Source organism: Oryx dammah, unplaced genomic scaffold (genome assembly GCF_014754425.2).
Source record: "Oryx dammah isolate SB20612 unplaced genomic scaffold, SCBI_Odam_1.1 HiC_scaffold_6, whole genome shotgun sequence".
NCBI classification, from domain to species: Eukaryota; Metazoa; Chordata; class Mammalia; order Artiodactyla; family Bovidae; genus Oryx; species Oryx dammah.
Window position 1 is genome coordinate 42820799 of NW_024070190.1, and position 19991 is coordinate 42840789.

At 41.2% G+C, this 19991-nt stretch overlaps 1 long non-coding RNA gene across 3 annotated transcripts in view; it reads left to right on the top strand.

Annotated features, from left to right (window-relative positions):
- Positions 1-15865: 15865 nt before the first annotated feature.
- Positions 15866-19991, top strand: part of LOC120865241 — a 40823-nt gene continuing 36697 nt past the window's right edge. For all 3 annotated transcript variants that reach the window (XR_005721341.1, XR_005721340.1, XR_005721339.1), the window contains exons 1-2: positions 15866-15966; positions 16426-16543. This is a non-coding gene — a long non-coding RNA (uncharacterized LOC120865241). The remainder of the gene's footprint in view (positions 15967-16425; positions 16544-19991) is intronic.

Here is a 19991-nt window from a genome sequence, read left to right on the forward strand (position 1 = left end):
TGCAAAAGAATTGGACATGACTGAGCAACTCAACAACTTATCTCTTTTAATAATATACTTCTCATCTGTCACTCCTTTCTTCTCTCCTTTGGTAGCCGTAAGTTTGTTTTCTGTCAAAATAAATAAACAAATGTGGGGGGAAAAGAGGTCATCTGGGGAGGAAAAGGTAATGTGTGGTTTTTCAAAGAAGTTACAACAACACAAAAACTGCAATGCCAAGAAATAGGCTTCCTTGGTGTATTATTGTGAAGCCATTAAGTCTGAGCTAAACTGAAGAACGAAGGGCAGGTATCTTTCATCACCATAAGCCATGCAGTTAAGGGACATTCAATGAGTCCTTGACCTAAAGAAGAGCCACATGCTCTGAGGAAACTGTGGATAATTAACTAGTTAAATAATTCACTAAGATTAACCACTTGTCATGTTGTGAATCACTAGGTCATGGTTGAAGAGGCTGTGTAAAAACAATGATGCTTACAATTCAAATTTCTATGTACAAAGTACTTGCTTCAAATCAGCTCAAAGTTCCTTAGAAGACCAAATTAGAGTTGTGTGTGTGTGTACTTACACACACAGAGTTGTGCTCAACTCTTTGGAACTCAATGGGATGTATAGCCCACCAGGCTCCTCTGTCCATGGGATTCTCCAGGCAAGAATACTGGAGTGGGTCACCGTGCCCTCCTCCAGGGGATCTTCCCGACCCAGGGATTGAACCCGCATCTCTTGTATCTAACCTGCATTGACAGGCAGGTTCTTTACCACTAGTGCCACCTGGGAAGCCACAAGTTACCCAGTACAGCCAAAAAAAATTTTTTTTTACTTAAAAGGGGGAAAAAAGAAAAATATTAACTAAAAGGATGAACCATATAAAATTGCCACCTTCATAAGTTTTTTTTTTAATTTTTACTTTATTTTACTTTACAATACTATATTGGTTTTGCCATACATTGACATGAATCCACCACGGGTGTACATGAGTTCCCAATCATGAACCCCCCTCCCACCCCATATCATCTCTCTGGATCATCCCCAATCACCAGCCCCAAGCATCCTGTATCTTGTATCAAACATAGACTGGCACTTCGTTTCTTACATGATAGTATACATGTTTCGATGCCATTCTCCCAAATCATCCCACCCTCTCCCTCTCCCTCAGACTCCAAAAGTCTGTTCTACACATCTGTGTCTCTTTTGCTGTCTCGCATACAGGGTCATCATTACCATCTTTCTAAATTCCATATACATGTGTCAGTATACTGTATTGGTGTTTTTCTTTCTGGCTTACTTCACTCTGTATATTCGGCTCCAGTTTCATCCATCTCATTAGAACTGATTCAAATGTATTCTTTTTAATGGCTGAGTAATACTCCATTGTGTATATGTACCACAGCTTTCTTATCCATTCGTCTGCTGATGGACATCTAGGTTGCGTCCATGTCCTGGCTATTATAAACAGAGCTGCAATGAACATTGGGGTACATGTATCTCTTTCAATTCTGGTTTCCTCAGTGTGTATGCCCAGCAATGAGATTGCTGGGTCATAAGGCAGTTCTATTTGCAATTTTTTAAGGACTCTTCACACTGTTCTCCATAGTGGCTGTACTAGTTTGCATTCCCACCAACAGTGCAAGAGGGTTCCCTTTTCTCCACACCCTCTCCAGCATTTATTGCTTGCAGACTTTTGGATCGCAGCCATTCTGACTAGTGTGAAATGGTACCTCATTGTGGTCTTGATTTGCATTTCTCTGATAATGAGTGATGCTGAGCATCTTTTCATGTGTTTGTTTGCCATCCATATTTCTTCTTTGGAGAAATGTCTATTTAGTTCTTTGGCCCATTTTTTGATTGGGTCTTTTTCTGGAGTTGAGCTGCATAAGTTGCTTGTATATTTTTGAGATTAGTTGTTTGTCAGTTGCTTCATTTGCTATTGTTTTCTCCCATTCATAAAGCTGTCTTTTCACCTTGCTTATAGTTTCCTTTGTTGTGCAGAAGCTTTTAATTTTAATTAGATCCCATTTGTTTATTTTTGCTTTTATTTCCAGTATTCTGGGAGGTGGATCATAGAGGATCCTGCTGTGATTTATGTCGGAGAGTGTTTTGCCTATGTTCTCCTCTAGGAGTTTTATAGTTTCTGGTCTTACATTTAGATCTTTAATCCATTTTGAGTTTATTTTTGTGTGTGGTGTTAGAAAGTGATCTGGTTTTTTTATGGTTAAAAGCAATAATTTCATAAGGTTCAACCTAAGTGGGGGTCTTCATATATGAGTTCAGGAAAACAGTGCAAGTCTACCACTTATTTAAGCCTAAGATGATAGAGAGCCTAAATCCAGTCCTTCTGGAGCCATTGCCAAAAGTATGGGAGGTTGAAAGAACAGCAAATAAAGGTCAATATTCTGAAAGAAGCTAAAGACCATAAGTAAGATGACATTAGGACAGTATACTTGAGTATGTCACACATAGAACAGTATACTTGAGTGTGTCACATGTACCTTAAGAAAATATTTTTTAGTGCAATCCTTGAGTAATCTTTGGGTGGCCAATAACCCACCTTCACCAGCTTTAAATGTACATGGATGTCAAGGCCCCCTTTGCAATACTTTTGAACTCTGAGCTAAATCCTGGGCTTAAGAGGAAAAAAATACCATTTCAAAGAATGATAGACACAGCTAGTCCACACTAGTATCAGATTCTTCACTCCTTCCAGGGTACGTGGAAAACTTCACTTCCCCTGGCACTTAGGTGGGACCATGTGAGCGGTTAAAGCCAATGACATGTGGGCCAGACTAGCTAGCAGGCACCACTTCTCAGTGCTGGAGAAGGGAGCAGGCCTGTATTGGTTCCCTCTCAGCACCGCAACCACCAGGGAGGCCTTGAACTGAGAGGGCAGACCCACAGGATCAAAACAGCCTGGACTGCCAAGGCACCTCAAACAGGACGACTGCCTTGAGGTCACCCAAACCCACTGGGTCTCTAAATGAGCCAGAAATAAACTTTTATTGTGTTAAGGCCTTGAGAGTTCGGGTTGTTGATTACTAGAGACCAACCTAATCAATTCTGACTGCTACTATCTTTGAAAACAACCAAAACAAATGATTGTCCCTCAGATTTCTCTTAACAGATTATATACTGGACTGTAAAAAACAAAAAAAAAAATGCATAGAAAATGAATATTGAAATACTCTAACACAGCTTTTTCCAATGGGCTTTCTGCAAACCTGACAGTCACTGCTCAAGTCCATTGACCCACCCCATTCATTTGCCTTTAGCCGCAAAGTTCCTGCCGAGTAGGCTGTTTTGTCTCATTCCCAGACTTCTACAAAAGGTGTTTGTTCTTGTCGAGGTGTCTTTCCTTAGAAAGAGATGGAAGTTAAACCTATTCAGGATCCACTATGTTTTGTTTTGTTTCCTTCAATTCTCCAAGTTTTCTCTACAGATTTCTCTCAAAAATAAGAAATAAAAACAAAAATTTTAAACTCATAACCTTCTCCCTCCCCAACCCTCACCACCCCTCCACACCATTCACTCCTTCCAAAAAAGATTTGGTTGTGGTTTTCTGGGGGTTTGGTCCCTTCTGTTTTAAAGAAAAGTTATTTAGGGTTTGAGGTAACAATTTAGAAGTGGGACATAAGATTTGAGTTCTAAAATCCTCGACTTTGTTTTCTAAAACATGGCTAGAGAGAACTGGATTAAAACTTTTGGAGGTCCAAGCACTGGAGATATGTGTTTGACCCTGACCCCTCTGCCTATGAGTAATTCAGTGTAGCAAAGCAAAGTCCTAAGTATGTGTAAGGAATTTTAAGAAAGTTTTCATTCTCTTTCCATGATTACTGTATTGTTTCTTTTTTCATTTTTTTAACCATCAAAGACTAAATTGTTTTCAACGGGGCTCTGTTTGTGTATTATCTGCTAGTGCCCTAAGAACCCCTGGAAAAAGAAATGGCAACCCACTCCAATATTCCTGCCTGGGTAGTCCCATGGATAGAGGAGCCTGGTGGGCTGCAGTCCACGGGGTCGCAAAAGAGTCACACAAGACTTGGTGACTAAACACCAAGTACTATCTACGTTTTTATTATCTTAGAACCAATTAACATCATGTCATCAAATAAAGTTTATTTGGCCTTCAAATTTTAGGATGAAACTGGAACAATAACACATATAAAAGGGGATACTTTACAGAAAAATCAAACTGGGCTGTTCTTAATTATTTAGAACAGAATACATATAATACCCAAAATAATTTCAACAAATTAAGTTTCAGCTATAATCAATTTCTAGCCTTGATCCTGAGGTTTTAAGCCAAATGCAGCCCCACAAATAAAAATGGTCTCAGAGGGACTTCCCTTTTGGTCCAGTAGCTAAGACTGCATTCCCAAAGCAGGGGGCCTAGGTTTGATCCCTGGTTGGGGAACTAACTCCAATATGCTACAACTAAGAGTGTGCATGTTGCAACTAAGACCTGGTACAGCCAAATAAATAAATAATAAAAAGGTAAACATCCAAAACATTGGGCTCAGAACACTAAAAAATATTTTGGGGGCAGGTGGTGCTAGTAGTAGAGAACCCGCCTGCTAATGCAGGAGACGCAGAACACCTGGGTTCAATACCTGGGTTGAGAAGACCCTCTGGAAGAGGGCATGGCAACCCGCTCCAGTATTCTTGCCTGAAGACTCCCAGGGACAGAGGAGCCTGGAGGGCTACAATTCATAGAGTTGCAGAGTCTGACATGACTGAAGCAATAACGGGAGCAGGAGAACTTCGACTAAATTCCAGGTTCTGTGCTAAATAATGGTTATATAGGCATGAACAATAAAGGCAGGGTCTCTAATTTCACGGCAATTCAATTTTAACAGAAATCATGTCATAAACATGGAAACAAATAACATCCTTTCTGCTTCCATGTCCTGGCTATTGTAAACAGTGCTGCAATGAACACTGGGATACACGTGTCTCTTTCAATCCTGGTTTCCTTGGTGTGTATGCCCAGCAGTGGGATTGCTAGGTCGTATGGCAGTTCTAGTTCCAGTTTTTTAAGGAATCTCCACTCTGTTCTCCATAGTGGCTGTACTAGTTTGCATTCCCATCAACAGGGTAAGAGGGTTCCCTTTTCTCCACACCTTCTCCAGCATTTATTGCTTGTAGACTTTTGGATCGCAGCCATTCTAACTGGCATGAAATGGTACCTCATTGTGGTTTTGATTTGCATTTCTCTGATAATGAGTGATGTTGAGCATCTTTTCATGTGTTTGTTATTAGCCTCCAATTAAAATAAATTAATTAATTTAAAAAAAATAACATCCTTTCTGAAAGTGATAAACATTATGAAGAAAAAAATAGGCTAAAGTGACAGAGGCAGCAGGGTAGGGAGGGTGGGTGGGCAACATCAGATGGCTTATGAGGAAAGACATATTGGGAAGGGGCCAGTCATGTCAAAATTTGGGCTAGGAACAGTCTAGACCAAGGAAACTGCCAGTTCACAGGTGTAGGATCATGAATGAGTGTGCTGTCTTCAAGAACAGTCATCTAGAATCACCGAGCTTAGTCAAGATCTGTAGAGAAAATTAAAACCATCAGTGGAGCAGATTCCTACAGGGCCTAGCTGCCTGCGCTGAGTTAGAGTTTAATTCTAGGTGCACAGAAGCCCCGTTTTGTGGAAGGAAGAGATTACAACAAATTTAACAATGAATATGGAGAGAGAAACTAAAAAGATATTAATACATAAGGTACCTCAAAAGTCCAAGGCACAAAACCCCTACCAGCAAATAGGTTTTATGAACTCTTGGCAGTCAGTTCTATTCCAGAAAAGAAGGAAATTGTTGAGAGATGATAAGACTTTAATTTACTAATATTTAGTGATATTAATTGGTGCCATGTCTTTAGAGGGGATATTCTCCCAAGGTAAAGTATTCTCGTGTGTCTGTGTGTGCATGCTCACTCGCTCAGTTGTGTCTGGCTCTTTGTGACCCCACAGACTGTAGCCCACCAGGCTCCTCTGTCCATGAGATTTCCCAGGTGAGAATACTAGAGTGGGTTGCCATTTCCTTCTCCAGGGGATCTTCCCAACCCAGGGATCGAACCCGGGTCTCCTGCATTGGCAGGTGAGTTCTTTACCACTGAGTCACCTGGGAAGCCATCCTCTCTCACATGGGTTTTCTAAAAGCTTGGTTTCAGAATTCAAGATAATCCTTGTAATAAATTCCAGCTCTACAGTTTCTACTCACAAAGCATGTTACACATGGAAATGAATATGTTACAATCATAAAATAATTTTATTAAGCACTGCATACTGAGAAAAAGAAGTAGAATCCTTATAATCAAGGATTTGTCTACTATTATACAAGGAAAAAAGATGGTGCCACGTGTACAAAACCTGTCTGGACAGGCACGACAGAGATGTCATTTTTATCATACAATGTTTTGTTTTGTAATAAAACCCAGAAGCCATAATACCATAAAAATATGAAATTCACAAACTCTGGAGACTTTGCTATTAAGAAAATTAAATGAAAACTTTTATATGTTCCATGGGAATTTTGTTATAGAACTTCTAAGTCACATTTATAGGAACTACAGATACACTTCCAAATTTCTTTCAGAAATATCCCACTCTGTTTCAGCTTCTAAAGTTTGGTCTTCCCTAGTAGCCCAGTGGTAAAGAAGCCACCTGCCAATGCAGGAGACATGAGTTCAATCCCTGCATCAGGAAGATCAACTGAAGAAGGAAATAGCAATTCACTCCACTATACTTGCCTGGGAAATCCCATGGACAAAGGAGCCTGGAAGGCTACAGTCCATGGGATCACAAAAGAGTCTAACACAACTCAGCAACTAAACACCAACAACAACAATATTTGGGGGCAGAGGAAGAATCAAAGTTAGAGAGATCAGATTATAGCCAAATCTTAGCAACTTTTTCCTTTAACCTGTGCCATAAAATCTAATATTAACTAGATTATCAGGGCTATCACGAGAAATATAACTAACAAGTTTAAAATCTGGAGTTGAGAAGCAGAAATGCAAGTGTAGGGGGAAAACACCCTTCACGGAGCAAAGGCTTGTCATGGCAAAGGGGTTTGCATAACTCAATGAAGTTATGAGCCATGCTGTGCAAGGCCACCCAAGAAGGATGGGTCACAGCGGAGAATTCTGACAAAACATAGTCTGCTGAAGGAGGGAATGGCAAACCACTCCAGTATTCCTGCCATAAGAACCCCATACACAGTATGAAAATTCAAAAAGATATGACACTGGAAGATGAGTTCCCCAGGTAGGAAGGTGTCCAACACGCTACTGGGAAGAGTGGATGGCAATTACTAATAGCTCCAGAAAGAATGAAGCAGCTGGTACAAAGCAGAAACAATACTCAGGTGTGGCTGTGCCTGGTGGTGAAAGTAAAGTCTGATGCTGTGAAGAACATCAAACCTGGAATGTTAGGTCCATGAATCAAGGTAAATTGGATGTGGTCAAGAAGGAAACAGCAAGAGTAAACGTCGACATCTTAGGAATCAGTGAACTAAACTGGACGGGAATGGGCGAATAATTCAGATGACCATTATATCTACTACAGTGGGCAAGAATCCCTTAGAAGAAATCGAGTAGCCATCATAGTCAACAAGAGTCTGAAATGCAGTACTTGGGTGCAATCTCAAAAACAACAGAATGATCTCAGTTCATTTCCAAGGCAAATCATTCAACATCACAGTAACTCAAGTCTATGCCCCAAGCACTGAGGCCAAAAAAGCTGAAGTTGACCAGTTCTATGAAGATATACAAGATCTTCTAGAACTAACACCAAAAAAGATGTCCTTTTCATAATAGGGAACTGGAATACAAAAGCAGAAAGTCAAAATGTCTGGAGTCACAAGCAAGTTTGACCTTAGGAACACACTGGTCATAGTAAACACCCTATTCCAACAACACAAGAGACAACTCTATATACAGATGTCACCAGACAGTCAATACCAAAACTAGATTGATTATGTTTTTCGCAGCCAAAGATGGAGAAGCTCTATATAGTCGGCAAAAACAAGACCTGGAGCTGACTGTGGCTCAGATCTTGAGCTTCTTATTGTAAAATTCAGGCTAAACTGAAGAAAGCAGGGAAAACCAGTAGACCATTCAAGTATGATCTTAATCAAGTCCCTTATGATTATACAGTAGAGGTGACAGATAGATTCAAGGGATTAGATGAGATAGACAGACTGCCTGAAGAACTATGGACAGAGGTCTGTAACACTGTACAGGAGACAGTAATCAAACCAGCCCAAAGAAAAAGAAATGCAAGGAGGCAAAGTGGTTGTCTGAAGAGGCTTTACAAATAGCTGAGGAAAGAAGAGAAACTAAAATCCAGGGGGAAAGGGCAAAAGATACCAAACTGAATGCAGAATTCCATGGAATAGCAAGAGGAAATAAAAAGGCCTTCTTCAGTGAACAAAACAAGAAGTAAAGGAAAACAAAAGGATGGGAAAGAGTGAAGATCTTTTCAAGAAAACTGGAGATATCAAGGGAACACTTCATGGAAGGATGGGCACAATAAAGGACAGAAACAGTAAGGACCTAACAAAAATAGAAAAGATTAAGAAAAAGTGGCAAGAACACACAGAAGAACTATACAAAAAAGGTTTTAATGACCCAAATGGTGTGGTCTGTCACCTAGAGCCAGACATCCTGGAGTGTGGCATCAAGTGGGCCTTAGGAAGCACTACTCTGAACAAAGCTAGTGGAGGTGACGGCATTCCAGTTGAGCTATTTCAAATCCTAAAAGATGATGCTATTAAAGTGCTGCACTCACTATGCCAGCAAATTCAGAAAACTCAGCAATGGCCACAGGACTGGAAAAGGTCAGTTTTCATTCCAATCCCAAAGAAGAGAAATGCCAAAGAATGTTCAAACTACCATACGACTGCCCTCATTTTGCAAGTCAGTAAGGTTATGCTCAAAATCCTCTAAGCTAGGCTTCAGAAATACATGAACAGAGAAATTTCAGATGTACAAGCTGGATTTAGAAAAAGCAAAGGAACCAGAGATCAAGTTGAAAACATTTGTTGGATCATAGAGAAAGCAAGGGAATTCCAGAAAAACACCTACTTCCACTTCATTGACTACACTAAAGCCTTTGACTGTGTGGATCACAATAAATTGTAGAAAACTCTTAAAGAGATGGAAATACCAGACCACCTTACCTGTCTCCTGAAAAAGCTGTATGAAGGTTAAGAAGCAACAGCTAGAACTGGACATGGAACAAGGGACTGGTACAATTTGAGAAAGGAGTCCAGCAAAGCTGTATATTGTCACCCTGTTTAACTTTTATGCAGAGTACATCATACAAAATGCAGAGCTGGATGAATCCCAAGCTAACATCAAGATTGCCGGGAGAAATATCAACAACCTCAGATGCAGATGATACCATCCTAACGGGGAAAACAAAGAGGACCTAAACAGCCTCTGGATGTGGATGAGAGAGGATAGTGAAAAAGCTGGCTTAAAACTCAACATTCATAAAACTAAGATCATGGCAACCAGTCCTATCACTTCATGGCAAATAAAAGGGGAAAAGTTGAAGCAGTGATGATTCTTATTTTCTTGGGCTCCAAAATCACTGCAGATGGTGACTGCAGCCATGAAATTAAAAGATGCTTGCTCCTTGGAAGGAAAGTTATGACCAACCTAGAGAGCATATTCAAAAGCAGAGACATTACTTTGCCAACTAAGGTCCATCTAGTCAAGGCTATGGTTTTTCCTGTGGTCATGTATGGATGTGAGAGTTGGACTGTGAAGAAGGCTGAGCACCAAAGAATTGATGCTTTTGAACTGTGGTGCTGGAGAAGACTCTCGAGAGTCCCTTGGACTGCAGGGAGATCAAATCAGTCAATCCTAAAGGAAATCAATGCTGCATATTCATTGGAAGGATTAACACTGAAGCTAAATCTCCAGTACTTTGGTCACTTGATCCAAACAGCCAACTTCCTGGACAAGACCCTGATGCTGGGAAAGATTGAAGGAGAAAAGGGTGACGAGAATGAGATGGTTAGACAGCCTCACCAACTCAGTGCGCGTGAATCTGAGCAAACTCCGTGAGATAGTAAAGGACAGGGAAGCCTGACATACTGCAGTCCAAGGGGTTGCAAAGAAGCAGACACAACTTAATGACTGAAGAACAAAAGAGAAAACACAGGAACCAAAGTGAATTCCAGAATAAAGCTGAGTGTCCTAGAAATAACAAAGAAAAAATACTCAGAATATTTTAACAACTAAACTGCAGGGTAACTTCATGCCCCTGGGAAAAAGAAAATCTTTATTTCCTCATAAAAGAATAAAGAACACACACATTCCGAGAACCATAAAAGCTGTAACAAAGGAAAGGCCATCTGGGCAACTAGATTATCTTTACAATACACTCTTCACTGTTTTATTTGGTCCTGTTTTATGTACCTCCGGAAATTAGGTTCCCATCACTTGCCTTGAAAATTTTCTACCAAACTATTAGATATTATTGCTAAGTAGTAACCAATCATCTCCACCAACCAGCTTAAAATTCTCTGCCTGCCTTTATATCTTACTGATATTTTTAGTACTATTTTTTCATTAGGATTGTTTTATCGAAAGAATACTTTTTTATGAAGGTTAAACCTCTAATTGGGAAAATAGCAGCTGCCAGTGGGTTAGTGGTTAAACTCTGAGAGAGAAAAATGACAATCTATAAGGTTTCATCTCACTGTTTATTAAATGTAAAATGAACAGGCCCCTAGGAGAGAACGATCCCCCTTTCCTTCATGGACACACTTTGCAGTAGGGGTCTTTGGGGAATTCAAGCACCCTGGGCTGCCTGACACATATATGTATGGATACAGTGAGGCAGGGTCCAAGGTAGCCTACTTCCTCTAACTCAGACTTGCAAAGGAAAACTACATCCTTACCGAGCTCCCTCTGAGGTGGCTATCGCAGTGGACAGTACTCAGAACGAGAATCAGAAGGTTTGGGGGTCTAGTCTCAGCTCTCATGGGATCCAGCAGTTTGACTGCAGGCAGGCTCTCTGATGTTCTGAGCTTTAGCATCTTCATTCACACAAGGAACTGTAGCCAAGTCTCCCCTTCATCCTCAAAAATGTTATGATGTGATGATAATCATCAAAGAAAACAGAGCTAAACAGATAACCCTTCTACTAAAGATATACTGATTCCTGTTATTATATAATATTGGTTGCTCAAAGTGGAAATGTTATAAATTTATCATGCATAGAAGCACTTGAAGTTTTAGAATGGGGAAGGGGATTTTTTTTTTTTTGAGAGCTTGAAAATAATGGGGCAAACCATTTTAATACATGGAAAAGAGCAGTGAGGAGTTTGAATGAGTTTTAATATTATTTCAAATTGCAGGCTCTATGGGCACATTCCATAGTAAGAAAAAAAACCTAGATTAAAGAGGATGGATGAATACAAAGTCATACAGAACAGGGTAACCAACATCCCTAAGTAAACTACAAACTTTTTTTTTTTGTAAAGTTTAATCTTTTCTGCCAAATATGTGGCAAACTAACAAGGTTTCTTATTTCCCTCGAAATTTTAGAATGCTCAAAATGCAATTGAGAGAAGAAAGATTTTAAAGGGTTCTGGATAACTCATCCTCTGAAGATGGTATTCTGTGAATAAGAAGTTGGTTTGATCTGTTCTTTTCTTTCAGGACTAGGGGTTCTAGTAAATTATTTTACCTCTGGTGATATAAATCAGTGTTTCCAAACTGCTCCAATAGGATACTCTATCAGTTTAAAATGTTCTGTGTATATCCTCAATATTTATCCATCTACCAATTTATTCACCAGGTGGCTTATTATATTTACTATTATACATCATAAGGTGAAAGTCAAAGTGTTAAGTCACTCAGTCATGTCTGACTCTTTGTTTACCCCATGGTCAAAGAGGGTAAGCCTCTTTGAGCCTGCCAGGCTCCTCTGTCCATGGAATTCTCCAGGCAAGAATACTGGAATGGGTAGCCATTCCCTTCTCCAGGGAAATCTTTCTGACCCAGGGATTGAACCTAGGTCTCCCACTTCACAGGCAGATTCTTTACCAGGGAAGCCCCATACATTATAAAACATACCCACAAATAAAACTGTTAAAAATGATTTAATGATAAACTGCATCATATTTGTTACTTTCTTGCAAGTCACAGTACTTAATAATATCATTAGCCTATATCACAAAGTACAATATATGCTTAAGGCAAGGCTTGTTAATAAAAGTGGATATAAATCCCTATTTCATATGTCTTCTTGACTATTTCAATGGAAGAGAGAAGCTGGCTTCTTGGAAGACTGAATTCAACAGATCATTCCCATTATTAACCTCCCATTACAGCTAAGAATTCTCACTTACAGTAGCAAAAGCTTCCATTCCACCAATTTTCTATTGTTTGCTTATATCGGTATTACTTGTATTATCTAACTGTCTAAGTCACTTTTAAATCCTTTTAAGCCATTTTTTCATATTATGATTGCAATTGTTGATTAAAGCTGGGTAACAGAATCCTTAATTGAACACATAAAATCAGTAAGACTCAGCACAATGAAAATGAAATAAATGTAGGGACCACATGTTGGCCCCTCCATGCTGTAGATCTCCCAAAGTTTCAAGACACCTCTGCAAGGGAACATAGGCCACCGCATGACCTACGGGCAAATGAGGGTGTCAGCATCAAGCTGTATACTACATATTTTGCAAAAGCTTGTTTTTGCTTTTTTTAAAAAAACAAACAAACATAAATAGAGGTTCTGGTATTTACTCCCCACAGCCTACTTTGGAGACCAGTGGTATAAACAGTGGTGGTAGGTAACCAAAGCTGTTATTTGATATTTTGTCTGAACATCAGTGGGCCATGATTATGTTTTAGGTACACAGCAGCATATGACTTATTCAGCCTGACCAGGAGGTAACTTGCATGGAGTTTAGATCTGAGTTCTCTCTTTGAAATATCATTTTTCACCATACTAGCTGATCATTGTTTCTTCTCTGAGCTTCAATCATTCATGACTTTAGAGACAGACGACAAAGAAGTTGTAAAAGACACTTGTTTATCTTGAATACTTATTCTCAGGCCCAGATAAGATTAATTGCCAAGTCTCAGCTTACTCTGGTGAGTGCTGCAAAGTTTGTTCATTGGTTAAAGTTCACAGCATCACACCATTCCCTGAATTAGTTGTGTGAGTGTACATTATATCCAAACTCCTTCTTTTAAATTTTTTTGTAATCTATCATACTTTTCTCAGGCTGCCATAACAAAATACCATAGATAGGATGCTTAAACAACAGAAATATGTTTCTCACAGTTCTAGAAGTTAGCAAGTCCAAGATCAAGATGCCAGTGGATTGAGATTCTGATACAAGCTCTCTTCCTGGCTTGTAGACAGCTGCGTTCTCACTGTGTGCTCATCACCTTTCCTCTGCCATGGAGTGAGCACTCTTCTTCAGGGTCTTATTCTATCAGATCAGGGCCCTACACTATGACCTCACTGAACTTCAATCACTTCCAAAAGGCTATCTCCAAATGCAGTCACATTGGGGGTTAGAGCTTCAATATATGAATTGTGTGGAGACACATTCAGTCCATAGTATAATTTATATGCTCTCTTTCAACAGATATTTATAGAATGCTTTCCATGTGCCTGGCACTATAACCAAATTGCTGTTCTCATTCTAGAAGAGAGAGAGCAATGAGTGTGTATGTTCCTGCATGCGTACCTTAAAAGGAAAACTTAAGTAGACCTGAGACAGAGAGTGAGAGGGTTGACAGAAGGAAAAAATTTCAAATAGGTGGTCCAGGATTACCTCTCTGACCAAAAAAAGAAGAGAATAAATACCTGATGTAACTGAGGAGGAAGCCTCTAAATACACGTTTGGAAGAAGTAAATCCAGGCTCAAAAGCCAAGAGGCAGGAACACGAGGGTTGAAAGAAAAGTAGAAAGGCCAGAGAGGCTGTGCCAGGGAGTGGGACGGGAGAATGATGGACAAGGAGGGAAGAGAGAGAGGTAAGGCGGCAGGCAGGCAAGGCCTTGGGGGCTGGGGTCAGGCCTGGGTTGTCTGGAAACCACTGAGTGGTTTTGAGCAGAGGATCGATATGAACTAACTCATGTACTTTCAAAGGGTCACCCTAAATTCTGTAAGGATAATAGACCATGGGTGATGCTGGTTTGGAATACCAGCAGTGGGGGAGTTTACATTTGGAACACTTTCTGAAGATGAAGCCGTCGGGATTTCCTGATAGACTGGATATGAGATAGGAAAGAAAGGATGCTGCCTCCCCCAGTCTTTGCACTGAAGAAATTCTAGGGTTCAAAGCCAAGAGCAGTCTAAAAGACCACTTGAAAGATGTCCTTTCCTGATGTCCCACACTTTCACATGTAGCTTTGCACAGGTGAAATGAACTATGTTTGCCCTTGTCTATGTAGCAACTATCTCTCCCCCATTAAGGTGTAAGCCCCTTAGTTCACCTTTGTATCACCTGCACCAAGCTCAAGGCCAGGCACTGTTGGAACCTTCACTGAATACTTTAAAGAAAGAACAAACGTCCAAAAGCTCTGAGCAATCCTGAAATGACATCTTATTAGAAACAGTAGAAGGAAGTCGGGGTGCTGAAAAGAAAATATCTTCATTAGATGGCAAACAGAACTCTAAAGATGCTATCATCTTTCCAGCTTATACTTACTTGTTATTTAAACTCTAAGACAAAGCCAATTTTACCACTTTAAAGAGACGTTGTGTCTCCTATGCTATCAGCAGGCTAATAGAGCAAAACTACAGATAGTTTTACTCTGATCTGACATGATATCATAACATTATACATTTAATCAATTTAATAATTCTTTGAAAAGTATCATTTCTGCTAAAAATAATAGAAACCTCTAGCCCTCCATTACTCAAACTCTAGCAAAACGGTAAAACTGAAGTGTGAGGTCTACAGATAATTTCAGAATCTTATTTTCAATGATTGCAGACTGCCTCTCCCATAAAGTTTTATACCAGCTGTTAAAAGCTCTTCAAATTGATTTTGTTGCATTCCATTTTCCCTCCTCCCTCACATCGCAGGGAAAATGAAAACGAAGAGTAAAGGGACCCGAAGTTCTAGTGATATGGAGATACGACATAGTGACCGCCCTAGGTATTCCTGGTCACTGGAAAGTCTGAATTATTCAGAGGTAACCATACTTAAAGCTTGGGGAAGAGCTAACACATCATGTATTGGATTCCAGCATTGACTTTTTATTTTAAAATTAAGTTCCTTTAACCTTTCACTGAAATGACTCTGGGCTGGGGCTTTGAAAGGTGAACACGCCTAAGATGATGGAGAATTTTTGTGCAAACTACAAGAGAGCCGAGATGCAGCGCGGTGTGGTTTATGTTGTCAGCACAACCCGCAGACTTCCCATTTCTCAGCTGCAGAACGTCCCTGCCAGAAAAAGCTGACCCTGGACAGGGCCAAAACGCCAAAACGTTCCGGACCTGGCCTCCAGGTGTAGGAGTCGCCCCCCTGCCGGTGGCCCCACCCAGTCCCAGAGGTGGGTGGTAGGGATGCCAACTCCGGGGCGTGGCCCCTCGTGGAGAAGGGCGGGGTCGCGAGCACCCGGGGCAACCAAGTCCGCAGAGGGTGGCGAGGGGCTGCTGACCCACGTGGGGCGACGGCTCCAGAGGCAGGGAAGCGGCCCAGGGCCCCGCCCGCCCGGAGGACTCCCGAGCTGGCCGCGAGGGTGGGACGGAACTAACAGCCCTCACCAAGGGAGGCCGCGGCCGCCAGGGCGAGGCGGCTGCGTGGGGGCAGGAACGGGAGAGGGGGCCCGAGGTAGGAAAGGGTGGGGGGCGGGGGAGTGGAGAGGGCGGGGTCGGCTGCCCTCCCCGCGAAGGCTTTACAAAGCGTGCGCACCAGCCCCGGGCTGTGGCGGCAAGATCGTGAGCCACCACTAGCGGCATCCAGCGTCCCCAGGTAGCGTAAGCGCAGGGCGGGCCCGCGCCGGAGGTGGGGGAGTGGGTGGGCGGGGTTATGGGGGCGCTCTCGGAGTGCCCCGAGTATCCGCAGACTCGGGGACGCTAGGGATCGGAGCATCTCCTTGCACCTTGAAAGGGAGATGACCGGGTTACCTTACACTGACCTCTGGACAGCTGCCCAGCGGCACCGAGAGAACGCACAAGGCCGCATTTGTTTGCTTGCAAAATATCTGGGTGTTTTCTGCACCCGCCTACCTGTCCCCCAACACACACACACACACACACCGGCGGGGGTGGGGGCCTGAGGGATTAGAGGGATAGAGTCAGGTCAATCAGAAGAGATTAGAGACTGGACTGGACGTGTCCACTCTGAGGGCCTCTGAAAGTAGGCACTGCATCTGCGCTCCTGGTGTCCCGCCCTCAGGTGACTCGAGATTGATTTTTCTTGGTTCGTTAGTCCTGAAAGCCCCGGGTTTCAGAATGAAACTCTGATCCACAGAAGCTTTCCTTGCCCTGCACTCTCACCCCTGCTGGTGTCTGGAAGGGGCAGACTGGAGGATTCTAAAGAGTTTGAGGTGGGTGTTGGAGGAAGCTGAGTTTTTAAGACGTGTGAGTTTTCCAGGAAGCAAATACAGACTCTGTTAGTTTGAATGAGGTTTTGTTTTTTACTAAATATGTGTGCATATTAACAGTAACGGTGTTGTCATCAGATAGTGAGTCCAGCAGGTATGGATGGTGGTGGTAGATTTGAGAACTAAAATCACTGTACAGTTTTAAAAATTGACTTCTTCCTTATGTGCCTTTTTATGTGCTGTATTACTGGGCTGCATCTTTGTTGGGAATCCTGTCATATCACGTGGGTGTCTTGTGAGGTTTCCTCTAGTTCTAGCCGCTTGATCCACGACTGAGTCCAATATATTCCCTTTTAAATTTTAGGGTGCAAGCCCGCTTTTCAGGCCTCTAGCTTTGGTCTCCAGTGAGAGGAAAAATGATCAGAAATGTGCTCTTAGCAAGTTTGGGAACACAGAGGAAAGGCGTAGATTTTTTCCCCCCATTAAACTTTTCATGTATTGGCAATTTAGAACCCAAAGCATTGTTTACCACCTGTCAGATGCACTGCGAAGTGTAAGGATTAACTAATAAAAGATTTGTAAAATGCTTCCTGAATATAAAATTCCATAAATATGCTAACTAGTAATAATCCACCCATTGTTAAATTTATGTCGCTGCTTCTGCCATGCATACAAGATGATTTAGAATGCATGTTTCCTGTCAATTAAACAATGAGTTTGGAGTAAAATAATGAGTTCAATTCGCATCCTGTGAAACTTTGAAATAAAATTTCTCCCATAAGGCACCACTGGCAGGGAATCATAAAGAAAGCAGCATTTCAAAAAGCTATATATGGAATGGCATTTACCTTATGGCTGGGGGGAAAGGGACCCAGTGAACTTCAGAAACAGAAATATTCAGCCCTGGTTCAAGCATGTCTGAACCATAAATATTCCCTTATGGTTTGGGTGAGTCAACAAGGAGGGCAAGCAGGTTTCTTGGAATGGCCTCATAAGCTGTCTGCTAAAATCCATGAAATAATGCCTCTTGGTATTTTAAGGGTGAAGTTCAATCTGCGGTTTTGTTCACAGACAAAGAAAATCTTCCTAGTTGCCTGGATAAATTATTCATTCTCCCAATATCATGGGCTTGGTTTTTAAGCATCCTTGACACCAGAAATCATCTTAATACTCTGCAGATAATTGAATTAGTTTGTTCCCAGTGGATTGAGTGACATGTTAATATAACAGTGTTCTCTTGACATGTATTTAATAGTGTGTCACGCTTCTGTTTACCAGTCTCCTAGAGTAAAACCTCTTTCCCTATGCTACTTAAAGTATAAATTTTACTATGGGTGGTCTTTTCTGTCTTCAGAAGACAACTCTAGATTCCGCACTAGCAGATTAAGGGGTGAGCAAAACCACGCAGCTCAGGGCCTTTTCTTCTCATTTCTTCTACTCAGCCTCTCAGATGGATAGCTGCTACACAGATACCAGTCCAGTATTCCAGAACTTCTCCTCTGCTGTCTCTCTTCCTTTATCCAAGTAACTTAATATCTTACTTATTTTCCAATACTTGCTATGGATGCAAGCGCACAGGAGATTCTGCATTTATTGGGCAGTTGCGATATACCAGACACTGTGAAACATGACCTCATTAAATCCCATAACAATCTGAGGCAGTAGATGCCATGTGTGTTTACACAAGAGGAAACTGAACCTCTAGACCAAGGCATTTTGGCACCTCCTGATGCTCTGTGATCCCTAAGAGAGGTTCACTGGCTGGACTGAAGCATGCAAGAGTTCTCCCATTAACTAACTCACCACTTTTACGTTCCCTAAACTCTCTGGGCCTCTGATTCCCTTTCTCTAGTCTTAGATTAAATTATCTATCGGGGACAGAAGGGACTGTCCAGGATTTTGGCTGCCAAATACCTAAGCTGCCCCTTCTGGGGGATTCCTGACTGTGTTCTCCCCTGTCCTACCCTTTTCTCCAACCCTTTCCCTGTTTATCCTTTTTCTTCCTTTAGGTCTAAGAAAATAGCATCTTCCTCACAAAAGTTTTCCTAGTCACTGCTCCCAGTCACTCTGATATTCTCTATCTTATCCTTAGTGATTCTTCAGACCACTGATTACAGACTGCTGTTGTTTATGTGTCAGTTTACAGGCAGTGGTTGTTTTTATCTTCCCCCAATCACCCCCCACCTCAAGATCATAATCAGCATCAGGCCAGAGCTGTTTTTGTTTGTTTTCATTATTTTATTTTGGGGGCATAGCACCATGACACATGGCTGGTGATTGATAAGTATTAATATATATATGCTGAATGAGTAATTGTCTCTTAGAATGGACACGTGCTAACGGCCAATATATTGTCCCCTCCGTGGATAACCTAAATGAAGTACCGTCAGTATTACTCTGCTAGCCTAAGTCTGAATTATGAATGGGGATCCAAGTATAGCGATGGAGACAGCAGGGCTGCCCTTGAACAAAAGGACAAATGGACACACACGTGGCCCAACCCCCATATTTTACAGCAGAGAAAACAACTTCAGGATGATAACTGAAACTTGAGACTGGAAGAGAATTTAGGGACCATCCCACTGTCTAAACCATTGTTTTACTGACAAGGAGACGAGAAGTTCAGAAAAATACAGAACCAAAAGTATAGATCCTATGCCTTCTCACTTTCAGACCAGCACTCTTTCACCAAGAATCAAAAATATCAGGGACTGCCCAAACAACAGAGAGGGAGTTGTGGACAATGATGCTTTCTTTCAGAAATTCCGAACATCCTTAGATTTACCAGACTAGTCCTGGGTAGCAGCATTAATACACAGCAGAGCACCCTAGTTGAGATAATCTTTTTAAATTTTGTATGGCCTCTATAAACTTCATTGACTCATTTACTATTTTAATGATCCATCAGGCAGCCTTTAATACCTAAAGTTAGTTTACCAGTTCTGTTCAAATACATGGAAACTCTGAATGGGCAATCTCCAGTGCTGGACATTTAACTCTAGTGTGATAGACTCCAGATACATTTAAAAGATGAACTGATACTTTGAATTCCAAATAATGATAGCTTGTTTTTAAGGACAAAAATAACTTTCCTTCTCTAAGCTCAATTTTTGCTTGAGTATTACATGCCATAAAAAACAGTCTTGAAACTTTAGAGGTTATAAAAGTCATCCGAAAGACTTTTTAAAAACCCAGATAGCTTGGAGCCATTCTGAACAATTCTACATTAGTAGGTCTGAAATTGGACCCAGAAAACTGCATTTTTAACAGACACCTTTCATGAGTCTTCAATCAGATGGGTGGAAGATCTCACTTTAAGGCCCAATAATAATGGTGGTCTATTTTTAACTTTCCCAGATTTCCTCTAAGAGGATTTTTTTTTAACAACAGCAAAAAAAAATCAATGTGTTTGAATCCAGCAAGTAGAAGAGATAATCAAAATCCATTCATT